Source organism: Podarcis melisellensis (genome assembly GCF_964234715.1).
Source record: "Podarcis melisellensis genome assembly, chromosome: 15".
Lineage (NCBI taxonomy): Eukaryota > Metazoa > Chordata > Lepidosauria > Squamata > Lacertidae > Podarcis > Podarcis melisellensis.
In genome coordinates, this window is record NC_138532.1 from 6,672,800 (window position 1) to 6,685,028 (window position 12,229).

A 12,229-nucleotide genomic window follows, 5' to 3' on the forward strand; every position below is an offset into this window, starting at 1 on the left:
AACCTAAATCCAGCCCTGCTGCTAAGACACACTCCTTGGAGCTGGGGTCCCCAAACTAAGGCCCGCGGGCCAGGTAAGGCCCGAGGGACTCATTTATCCAGCCTGTGGCGATCCCCACCACCCACTGCTACTGGCGCTGCGCTGCGCAGCTGCCCACTTTTGGGTCAGAGGAGCACCGGAAATAGCTTGTGCACATGCGCAAGCATTATTTGCACATGCACAAGCGTTATTTCCGGTGCACATCCGGGTTGGAGGAGGCCCATGCTCATGTGCACAAGCTATTTCCGGTGCTCTTCTGACCCAGAAGTGTGCCGGAAATAGCGCGTGCGCATGTGTATGGGCATGCGCTCCCCTACCCTCTGGCCCACCACATGATCGGCACTGGAGACACCGCCCGAGGCGCGGTAACTTTGCTGACCCCTGCCTTGGAGACTGGCCCTGCTGTCACCTCAACAGCCCCAGCCCATAGCTGTCTCTTTTCTTGCGAGGAATCCTATTTGGAATAAGGGAATGTCCCTTAAAAAAGGAAAACATTGACAGCTATGCCCCAGCCATGCTGCCTTTACAATAGCCTCTAGAAGAATAGGAGGTGCTACTGGGCACCTGCCACCCCTAGGGAGGAAATGCCAGGGGTTGCCCTCTGGAATGTCCTGTGCTCTGCACCCACTTGCCATGATTCAGAGTGCCTCCCCAACGGCCTTTGATCCCCATTTCAACCTTCAGGTAAGATTGATTTGATTCCCCCCTTGCTCCTGATGTAGATCTTTCCTTACCCCTTCTTCCCTAGCTGGCGGGGGAAGGCACCATTTTGTGGGTTGCCTCACGTTCCGAATGTATCAAGTCAGCCCTGACTAACAAGATGCATGTTCAGTGCTGTGCAAAAAGAAAACTTCCCTTCAATTCCCTAATTCATTTTCTTTGCCTGTGATAAAGGCAACCAGTGTTCTGTCTATGTTTTTCTTTCCACTAAATATTTCACCAACACTGCAGCTTCCCTGGGTGTCTGTAACTTCCTGGCAGGACTTACCTCATGCTGTCTGTTATGTACTGAAGTTCTCACCCTGGGCCAGCGGGGGGATACTCTAGATAGTTATGCAAATAAGGGATCGAAAGTGACGTTCAGTGATTGGATAGTTTTAGGAAGTTGTTACAGTAATGTTGTACTGGAGCTCTATATAAGCAGGCTGGCTGAACCCTTCAGTTCAGTTCAGTTCTGGCCTGTGAATAAACAAGAGCTGTTTGAAGGATCGCTGTATCATCTGATACGTTCACCCACAACTTAACACTGTCTACCCCTGGGTTTTAACTGGGGAGGGTAACTATGGAGATTGGTGCACATAAAAGTTTTATTTTCAAGGGAAGTCCTTCCTTTTACCTATAAAAATAATTCTACACAATTCCTTTCAAAGTAAAAAAAGTCTCCTCACAAACAACAGTTGTCAAATAGGCAGTAGGCAGGCCCTGTCCGCCCTTCCTTCTGCATTTACAGGAATGCCTAGCCAAGAATTCAGGAGATTTGAGGGTGTGTGGGCACCTGGGAAGGCTGCAGAGTGCATAACAGCAGAGAGATGATTTGCAAGATGAAAGAAAGGATATTCACAAACATCTCTTGGCCACCTGAAAAGTCAGGTGAATGCATCAGAAATTCTGCTTGAGCATTTCTCTCCTGCCTGGCCATTTGATGATCTCCTCCTAATCACTATAGAAAGTGTCCTTTCATAATGCATCACAGTGTGGTACGCTGGTTTGACATCAACTGATAGGAAGTGCCTACAGAGGGTGGTGAATACAGCACAAGATATTATGGGCTGTCCTGTGAATCCACTGGATGAAATAATGGAAGAACGTTGCCTCGGGAGAGTGAGGAAAATTCTCAGGGATGATTCACACCCTGGCTGGCACTTTCTTGATCTCCTGCCCTCAGGCAGAAGATATAGAAGCATGACTAGTCTCACCAACAGGGTAAAGAACAGCTTCTATCCGTGGGCTGTTAGGGTGCTGAATGAAAAGATAACAACAGGGCAACTGACTTTTGGGTTTGGTGGGTGTGTGTCAGTAAAAGAGGGGAATTAAGACTAAGAGAGCTGAGTGGGGGGTGCTCGTGTAATCCCACTGCATACAAGTTGTACAAGTGATAATAAATTATTTCAATTTAAGAATGCAGTTTCTTTTCTTGTTACTTGATGGAAAATGCTCTCGGGGGGGGGGGCAGGGAAACACAAATATTTTTTCTCATAGAAGTAATGCACGTTATGGAAAGGGGCAGGTATTGTGGGATCCCTGGGAAGTCCCATTTAGTGTCAGGGCTGGGCAGCACTCTTCGGTGAGTCAAGAGTGGGAACCCGTTAAATCACAAGACAAGCCAGTAGTTGGTACTGAAGATCAAGTCAGAACCAAAGAGCAATGAAAGGTACAGAGCTCATGTCACTATTTTAGATGAATTCAATTACACACCAGCAAATTTAGGTTTGTGCCATGAATGTGGATGAAAGTGCTTTTGCACTTTTGAACAACATACCCACTTAAAGATAAATTAAGGCTGCCAACGTCTGTGGTTCCTGCGAGTCGGCCAGATGTCCAGAAAAACCTGGATGTATGGCAACTCATTGGGGAAGTGTGTATTTTCCTGTAAATAAAAAATAAAAAAAATCTTTGCTCAACAACTTTGGCCAAAAATAAAAATAAAAGCAATCTTAGATAAACATAAAAACAGCCTTTTTTGGTAAGGAAAGAGAGAGGGAAATGCAGTAGAACGTGCAGGATAAAGATTTTTTTGACAGAAAGTCATATAAACCTCTGTGCAAGGATGATATTGCTGCTGCTGCCTCTCTCCATGGCATCTGCCTTTTATTGGCAGCAAATATTATTTATTGGTAATCTATAGGCAATCTTTACTATAATGAAAGAATGATGGACAAAAACAAAGAGAAAAACAATGAAGGTAAATTTTCTTGCAGAAATACGTATGAATGTGTTTGAGATATTCTCCACTCTGAAAATTATGATTGCACTGCAAACCGACAAGGGATCATAATCACCATTAGGTGTCATAAACCCTTATTAAGTGACACAGCAATTAAAATTTATAATTGCCACAGTATATCTATAGGCCTTTAGTCACATCATTTTAATTATTTTAAGAGATGGAGGCTGCTGATTACACTGAGGTTACAAAAAGCTTGTGTCTTTAATTACCTGAGCACTGCCTCTGGCTCTGGAAACTGATGTCCAAGGGAAAACATTAATTTTCGTTTTAGATTTGGAAGAGAGAGGAGAGATCACTTCTTGGATGATTCACACCAAACACTACAAAAGAGAAGCAGGGGGAACAATTGGAAAGGTCCATCAATAGCTATTAGCTACCACAGCTAAAAACAGAACTTCTATAGATAGAATAAAGGTCTCTTTAGGAGTGTGGGAGGCTGGATGCTGCTACCAGCCTGCTGTGCACTGGGTCCCTTGCCTGGAGCATTAGTTATGAATGAGTGACAGAAACAGAGAACTGGGATAATGGGTGTCCTTCTGGGGGCTCACTCAGCATGGCAACTCGTGTTTTTCAAACTAATGTTACATCCTGTTTTTGTGGCACAGCAGCTGTGCAGAAACACTCCTGTGCTCAGATTATCACGTCTCCTCAGTTATTTGTAAAGCACTGATTACGTGGCAGGATAGCACAGGAAGAAAAGAAGATGGTACATTTCAGGTCACCTAGCTCAGGGGCAGTCAATGCATGTAGAATCACAGAAGAGAATTGTATCATGAGGAGATAGGATGGCTCTGTCATCAGTTCTCCCTTGAAGGCCTAAAACGCCCAGACCTCACAATGCTTGCTATTAATATCCCATACTTGTAGGAGTTAATGTGAATCTGTACATTCAAGCATTTATTCAATAGAAAACAGCAGTATGTCACATGGTTGGTAAAGTATGAGAAACAATACACTAGCTGGGAAGATCAAAGTTTGAAACCAGCTGGCCAGTTATACTTCATAGATAAGGCATCAGTTTGGCTCACGCTGTTGCTTTCAGTTCAAAGCCATGAGAATACTTACAGTAGACCTCCCTTTCCCCCCAGAAATGCATAGGGAATGTTACAGTGATGTATAGTCCATGTGGATGGACAAATGTGCCAGGCGGCCTTGTCAGCATAGTGCAACGCTATATAAGAGGGGGCCAGGGAGCTAGAGGGGAAAACACACCTCCAGCCAGCTGGAGGCAAGACCCAGAGCTGAGGGACCATGTCCTTTGCTGTCCAAGAGTCTAAACAATTGAAGCAACATGAGCAGCAGGGCCTTGCTTGACAGCCTGTCGCTTGGCTTGTAAGCTAAGCTGGCACAGTGTGCTGTTTCATGCATTTATAGAAGCCAGGTCTAGTAATTGCGATTTCCTAACGGCTAGCTTTGCGCCAGCCACACTGGGCAGCTTCCAACATATCTAAAAATAATAATAATAATAAATAAATAGACAATAAAAACTACACTATACAGGGCTGCCTTCAGATGTCCTCTAAAGGTTTTTAAGTTATCTCCTTTTCTTGGGGCTTGCATAACTCCATACCCTCCAACATTTCTCTGGTGAAAATAGGGATGTCCTAAGGAAAAGCAGGACATTCCAGGATCAAATCAGAAACTGGGATGGCTTCTGTAAATCTGGGATTGTCCCTGGAAAATAGGGGCACTTGGAGGTTTGAGATACAACTTTCATTGACCCTGCATTGCACCTCCGGGAGAGTTTTTGCCTGGTTGAACCTGCATTCTTGAACTCTGATAATGCCTTTTGGTTTCCTGAATAGAGGCCAGAGAGTGGTGGTCAGGCATCTGTAGAAGCTAGCCGGCTGAACCAAGGGAAGATTTACATGCATTGCTCTGTCCACTTTGGCCTCTGACACCAGTCTGAAAATTCCATAAGTCACTGCAGGAAAGGGTGAAATGAAAACCAATGCATGCCATTTTCTCTGCTCAGAGATGGCTATGGAATATTTAGGGCTGGGCTAAGTTTTGAATGTGCAGGCCCATTTCCAAGAAGGAGGATGAAGATGAATCTAATGACTGACATAGCTAAGTTAAGATCAGATGCCAGCACAAGGTGTCACCATGGCAATAAGAACCATTGCCTTTGGCTTGGCTTAAACATGGGATTGACGTGAATCACACCATCATCAGCAGTCTTGTATGGCTCCTACCATGTGGCTGTCAAGTGCAGAACTGAGGCGGGGGGGGGGGGATGTCACCCAGCCTTAGCTGTTCAGACTTCCACTGAGCATCTCCCTTGTCCTGGGCTTTCCTTTCATCCCAAAGTGAGAAGCTAATAAATGTCACCATGTCCAAGTTTAAGCTGATGAGTTCACTAAGGAAGTAAAATGCCAGGTACTGCTCATGGTACTGTCAATTAGCCCATTGTGGGCTTAAGAAAAAAAGTGCTCAGAACAGATATAGATCTATTTTATCCTTTCTTGATTTTGTCAAGGAAGGCCTTGGAGAAAGAGTCCTCCAGAAATTGTAGCTCCAAGGGGGAGGTGGATTTCCAAACTGGTCTGTCCCGTGAGGGTTCATCAGCACATGAGCCTCTGCCACCAAACTCTGATGGCTTGGGCAAAAACTCTTTAGGGGACTAAGAGAACCCTGATGAGAGATCACCGCAGCTGTAATACACTTGACCACTTCATTAGAGACAGCAAAACAAACCATGGTGCTGGGTTCACATGTGATGCCAAACCACAATTGAAGCAGACCAGCTATTAATGCGGAGTCAAGTCACAGTAATATACCATAACCATTGTGATCTCCAACTCCTGTTATGCAGCAGATCTGCCTGCCACCGTCAGTTCTCCTGAGAAAGGCATTCACCACCCTAAAATGTGTCCAAACATTCTAGAGATTCCATCATGAATAAGCCATCTCCTAACAACTTGCTACCATATTGGTTACTGTGGCCATTAATGGACAGTAACATTTTTATCCAATGTCCAAACTCTAATGAAGGCCAAACAAACCGTGGTGTTGGGCTCAGACATAATGCCAAACCATAGTTGAAACAAATCAAGCTAACAGCAGACCATGGTTTGTTAGGAGTAAACCAAAGAAACTGCTGGGCATGGTTCAAATATAACACTGGCCATGGCATTATGTGCAAACAAGGCCAGTAACAGAGCAGATGGGTTCACAGGTGCAGTACAAAGCATCTCTTGTCTTCATTCTTATAGGACTTTTAAAAGTTGAAACCTGCCTATCTCACATCAACAGACAGTTAGCATTAGACCAAACAGAAAGGAAACAAAGAATGCCAACTATCTGAAAGACATTCTTCTCCCAGAAGCCTTTTCCTTTCACACACAAATCCTCCCTGGGCCTGTGATCTTGACTGGAAATCAGCGATAACTTCCCCTACCTCCCAAGGGAGCTGAAACTAGTATGATAGAGGCATTGTGGAATGTAGTAGGCAAGCGCCCTAATGGACCTGGTGAATTGCAGATTTGTGCAGTACTTCTGAAAGTTTGCAAAGCCTGCCTGATCAAAGAAAACAGTAGGGCAAAAATGTGTGTGTGTACACATCCTGGGCAACAGTAACTCCAATCATATATCATAACATTTTTTGTACTATAACATTTTTAAAGAAGCTATGGGCTAGTCAGCAGTCACTTTGAAGCTTGCTTTGGGTCTGAAACTTCAGTACTGTTTGAATTTCTGGAATTTTATTATCCACATCACTCCACCCCCCTTTTCTTTACTGTGTGTGTGTTTGTAACTGCCTTTAAGCCAACTCAAATTCCACACTGCATGCTAAAATTGTCCTTTTGGAACTTGAAAAGGATTTCATTCCTTACGCTGCAAGATTCAAGCAGCCTGGTCTGGAGGATTGGTATCTGCAGGGCCTGCAAATCTCAGTTCTTTTCTAAACCCTGCTTTGTGAGATGTGCAGCATGCCACCAGAAGGGCCAGTTCAGGGTTGGTGGGGTGGGGGGAATGTATGCTGAGGTAAAAAGAACGCCAGATTTGCATAAAATGTGCATAACAGTGGTAACTCTGGATGCGAACGGGATCTGTTCCGGAGCCCCGTTCGCATCCTGAAGCAAACGTAACACGCGACTGCACATCTGTGGGTTGCATTTTGCCGTTTCCGCGCATGTGCGTGATGCAGTGGCGTAGCGTGGGTTGTCAGCACCCGGGGCAAGGCAAGTAATTTGTGCCCCCTAACCTGTGGATTTGCACCCCCTAACCCCCAGATGTTGCGCCCGGTGTGGCCGGCCCCCCCTGCACCCCCCACGCTACGCCACTGGCGTGATGTCATTTTGAGCGTCTGGACATGCACGAGCGGCGAAACCCGGAAGTAATGCGTTCCGTTATGTCCGAGTCACCACGGAGCTCAACCCGAAAATGCTCAGCCTGAAGCGTATTTATCCCGAGGTATGACTGTATGTTAATTGATATGTACAGATGCAAATTTAGAACTACAACCTCACTGCAGTGTGGAGGACTATGGCCAGGTGGCCTGTGGCACTGCTCAGTATGATGTCCAGGTGCTAAATGCTGAGGGACAACTTCAAGGTCCCTCCTGCTCTTTGTTCTTAGGGGTCTTTATCTTTAAGCCAGACTTTGCTCTTCAAGCAAAGGACAGCCTTTGATAAATAGTACACATGAACACACAACTAAAGACCCCTCTCTTCCAGAAAGCTGCTTCCCACAGAGACCAACGTGATGCCTCTTGGAGGTCCACAAGTGGGACACAAAGGGAGCAACCTTTCCTACTATTTCCCTCCCTGCAACTGATATTTCATGGCACACTGAGGTGTCGTGTTGCATCCTCGTAAATACCCTGATGGTACTCCTGGTTTTGCACGTGTTAGTTACTGAATGAATTGCTGCTGTATAAAACTAGATAAGAATCACCAGCTCCTATGGAGAAGGTACCATTGATGCAGGTGTAAACAAGGAGCAAAGCACACCTTGTGCTCATTAGGGGTTTGTTTAAGTGTGGGGTACCTGGAGGGGGGGGGGATTTGTGCAGTTGGAAAATCTGCTTTCTAAAAACCCAGTGGCTTGCCACTTCTGTACATCAAAATGCCATTTAGCCACCATGACTAAAAGCCACTGACAGACTCCATGAATTAGTCTAATCTTATTTTAAAGCCATCTGATCAGATCTCCTAGAAGTGAATTTCATAAATTTCATAAATTAATTACACCAGATAACCCCAAGGGTTAGTGTATGTGCATGTGTGTATATCTGCTACATATTTTGGAAAGTGCTTTGTCTGTCCATTTGTCTGTTTGTTGTCTATACATTTGAACACCTCTTCGGATAGGGTCACCAAACTTGGCATGTGGGTTCCCAAGGGGTGGGGGTGGCACTCTTCTTAAAGTTTGAGTTTTGGCTGCCATTTTGAATCAAGATGGTGGATTGAAATGTGACTTTGCCTACTTTTTGGGTATAGGGTCAGCAGCCTCTCCAGATATCATCACCAAACCTAGCCTGAGGGTTTCCATTTTGAATCAAGATGGTGGACCAAAACAAGATTTTGGCATGAATTTGCCTGTTTTGGGACACATATATTTGAAGGTGGGGGAGAGCCTTCTAGCCAGCCAGCCAGCCATTTCCCCACAACCTGCAACAGGTCTGAGGAGCGTCTGGGCATCCCTATGTTACGGCACTGCAACTATTCCTACCATCCCAGACCGTTGGCAGTGTTGGCTGGGGTTGATGGGAGTTGGAGTCCAACAACGTCTGGAGGAGCACAAGTTCCCCATCTTCTCAGATAGTTCTACAAGGAAGCTATGTTGTGCCTGCTTCATCAGGTTTCCATCATGCAGTGTAAATACTATTCTGGTCATAAGAACACACTTCAGAATGTAAAGGAGAGAGGTTGTGCATGTGGCAATTTTGTCTTCTCTGGGCATGAATGTGCATGGGAGGAGGATGTCCCCAAAAGAGACAGATCTTCTGTGAAAGGGAAAATGATGTGAAATGTCCCAGTTTGACAATGTGTGGGTCATATGGATCAATTGCATTTTCCATGGGGAATTACTATCCTCCACTAGGGACCATCTTGTCAATTTCACATATTCCCATGGAACAGGGGTGGCCAACTCCAAAGAGACTGCGATCTACTCACAGAGTTAAAAACTGGCAGTGCTCTGCCCCCTTTTTAGGGGTTCAGGTCAAAGTTATTGAGGTTTTTGGGGGGAAGAAGGAGGCCTGGTTTTTTTGGGGGGGGGAGCCAAAGCTTTATAGCTTCCTTAGGGGGAGCCAGTGATCTACCAGTAGATCACAATCTACCTGTTGGACATGACTGCCACAGAAGAAAAGCAGCAGGTGGATGTGTGGACTGTTATGAAAAATATGTGTATTGTTAACATTCTTTTTTCCAAGTTTCACTGCTATACTAACTGGAAGAGATGGGGAGTGTTGGGGTGCTTTGCAGATTACAGGTCCTTTCCCTGATGAACTTACAATCTAACATTAAAAACAGAGAAAGGGAAGGCAAGTGGAGACAAAACCAAGCATGGGAAAAATGTGCTGAGGATTGATTGCAGGCCTAGAGCCCCTCCAGACTGTTCTCCCTCCTGGATATATTCTGCAACACTGATTGATTGATTGATTGATTGAATGATTGATTGATTAAACTTATATCCCTTCCTTTCTGCCAAAGGAGCCCAGGGCAGCAAACAACAAGCAAGAATACTTTGTTTAAAAACCAGCCATGAAGGAGCATCCACACCTTCTGAGGTATTCCTTTCCAGTGGCATAGCATGGGGGGTGCAGGGGGGGGGGCGGCCGCACTGGGCGCAACATCTGGGGGTTAGGGTTAGGGGGCACAAATCCATGAGTTAGGGGGCGCAAATCCACGGGTTAGGGGGTGCAAATTACTTGCCTTGCCCCGGGTGCTGACAACCCACGCTACGCCACTGTTCCTTTCCACTGCCAAGCAGTCCTTACCATCGGAAAGTTCTTCCAAATGTTTAGTTGGAATCTCCTCTCTTGCATTTTGAACACAGTGTTTTGGGTCTTCCGCTCTAGAGCAGGAGAAAACAAGCTTGCTCTCTCTTCCATGTGGCAGCCCTTCAGATATCTGAAGATGGCTCTCATATCACCTTCAACAGAGTTCCCTGCTATGTACGCATAACAGTATCCTCAAGTTTTCATTTTGGCCAATAGATGGTGGTGGTTTGCTGCTTGTCTCAGAAGGACAAGAGACTTTGAAGGTGCCACTTTCTTTAGAGTTTGGCACTTGGGTTCAGTATGTTCATGAAGTGGGAATAGTGTTAATGCTTTGGCAGTGGCAGAAGAAAGCATGGGGTGGGATGGCAGAGAGAGGGCGAGAGAGCTTGAAAAAAACATTTGTAAAGAACTATGAAACAGTTCAAACATGCAAAATCACTGGAGATGTTGAAAGGAGGTCTTTGTAAAGGTAGAAACAGGGGGACATGCACACTGTTAGATTACTATTAATGCAATAAATGAGTAAAAGGGGTGGAAACAGGGTGGAAGGAGTTGCACAAGATTTGTCTACATATTTTCTAACTTGCCTAATGCAAAACAATATTGTGATGAGCATGGCACTAGAGTTAGTGCTAAAAACAAATTAAGGCAGGGCACATCTTGTGGGAGTGTTGATACACAGAAATAAGCCAACCCATATGTGTGTATGTGCCTGTGTTTTCTTCCTATGTGCACAAAAATGTATGGTTGGCACCACGCTGCCATTCACATGGTTACCAGAATGTAGCTAACCAACTCCACTGTGATGGAGTTGGGTCAGGTGGCTCAGGCAAGCTGTTTAACAAAGGAGGGAGGGAGCGCTTCACAGAGCAATTGGGGCAACTGCTCTATGAAGCACCCCCTCTCCATGTAAAATGCAGTGTAGCTTAACGGAGGCTGGGGGAGCACTTCAGAAAATAACTGTCTGAAATGCTTTCCTTCTCCTTTAAAAGGTTGGGAGGGGGTGGAGAGCTGTGAGTGGAGGGGCTTTAGTTGAACCAGGAAGGGATAAGAAAAAGGTGGATGAGATGTAAAGGAAGGGTGATTTGATCAGGTGTAGAATAAGGAAGGGTTGGCTAGTTGTAGGGGAAGGGGGTTGACAAAGAGATTGGCAGGAAGGCAGGTTTGGTGAGCAGTAGTGGCATTCCCTAGTTTACATACACACACACACACACAGAGAGAGAGAGAGAGAGAGAGAGAGTTATCACGTTAATGGTGGAATATATTAAAGGTAAAGGGACCCCTGACCATTAGGTCCAGTCTTGACCGACTCTGGGGATGCGGCACTCATCTCGCTTTATTGGCCGAGGGAGCCGGTGTACAGCTTCTGGGTCATGTGGCCAGCATGACAAAGCCACTTCTTGCAAACCAGAGCAGCGCACGGAAACGCTGTTTACCTTCCCGCTGGAGTGGTACCTATTTATCTACTACCACTTTGACGTGCTTTCGAACTGCTAGGTTGGCAGGAGCAGGGACCAAGCAACGGGAGCTCACTCCGTTGCGGGACCTCGAACCGCCAACCTTCTGATTGGCAAGTCCAAGCGGCACAGTGGTTTAAACCACAGCACCACCCACGTCCCTAGTCTATACAGTACTTGCCCCCAAAGAAGTAGACCATACCAGATAGCCATCAGCCTAGGGATAAACAAGATCTATTCAGAACAGTGAAGCATTGAATTGATGGAATGCCGATTCTAATCTGTGACATTTGTTGTGCGAATAATGTCTCAGAGTTAATCTGGAACAGAAAAGGGATTAAGATATCTTTATACAATGAACAGGAAATAGTCACTGAAAATAAACCTTACCGTTTTCCTATCCTTTAGCCGCCCTGGCTGTGTGAACAAGAGGAATTCTGATCAATGACCTTTAGGTTCAGACATATATGGGACAGGACAAGCTTTGGATGGAAGAGTGCTGTGGGTCTCCCTCCTAGGAAAGGGAAGTGGCTCCATGGTCAAGCTACTGATGTACATGCAGAAGACCCCAGTTTCAGTCCTGGTAGGAGAACCCTCTATGTCTAAAGTACTAGAGAACAAGTGCAAGTCTCCGTAGACCAGAACAGGGGAATCAGAGGTCCCCCAGATGTTGTTGGACTCCAACTCCCATCAGCCCCTGCCAGCATGGCCAATAGTCAGAGAGGATGGGAGTTGGAGTTCAGCGACATCCGGAGGATGGGAACTGTATTTTGTTTAAACTGTTGAGAATTATAACTCTGTGAGGGGTGGGTGAATGTTCTTTAGGAGAATCCATGG

The 12,229-nt window shown here is 45.6% G+C and overlaps 1 long non-coding RNA gene across 1 annotated transcript; it reads left to right on the forward strand.

Annotated features, from left to right (window-relative positions):
* Positions 1–332: 332 nt before the first annotated feature.
* LOC309358316 lies at positions 333–11,857 on the forward strand. The gene is made up of 3 exons (XR_014163446.1): positions 333–404; positions 9,646–9,722; positions 11,801–11,857. It is a non-coding gene; the product is annotated as an uncharacterized lncRNA (long non-coding RNA).
* The last annotated feature ends 372 nt before the right edge of the window (positions 11,858–12,229 follow it).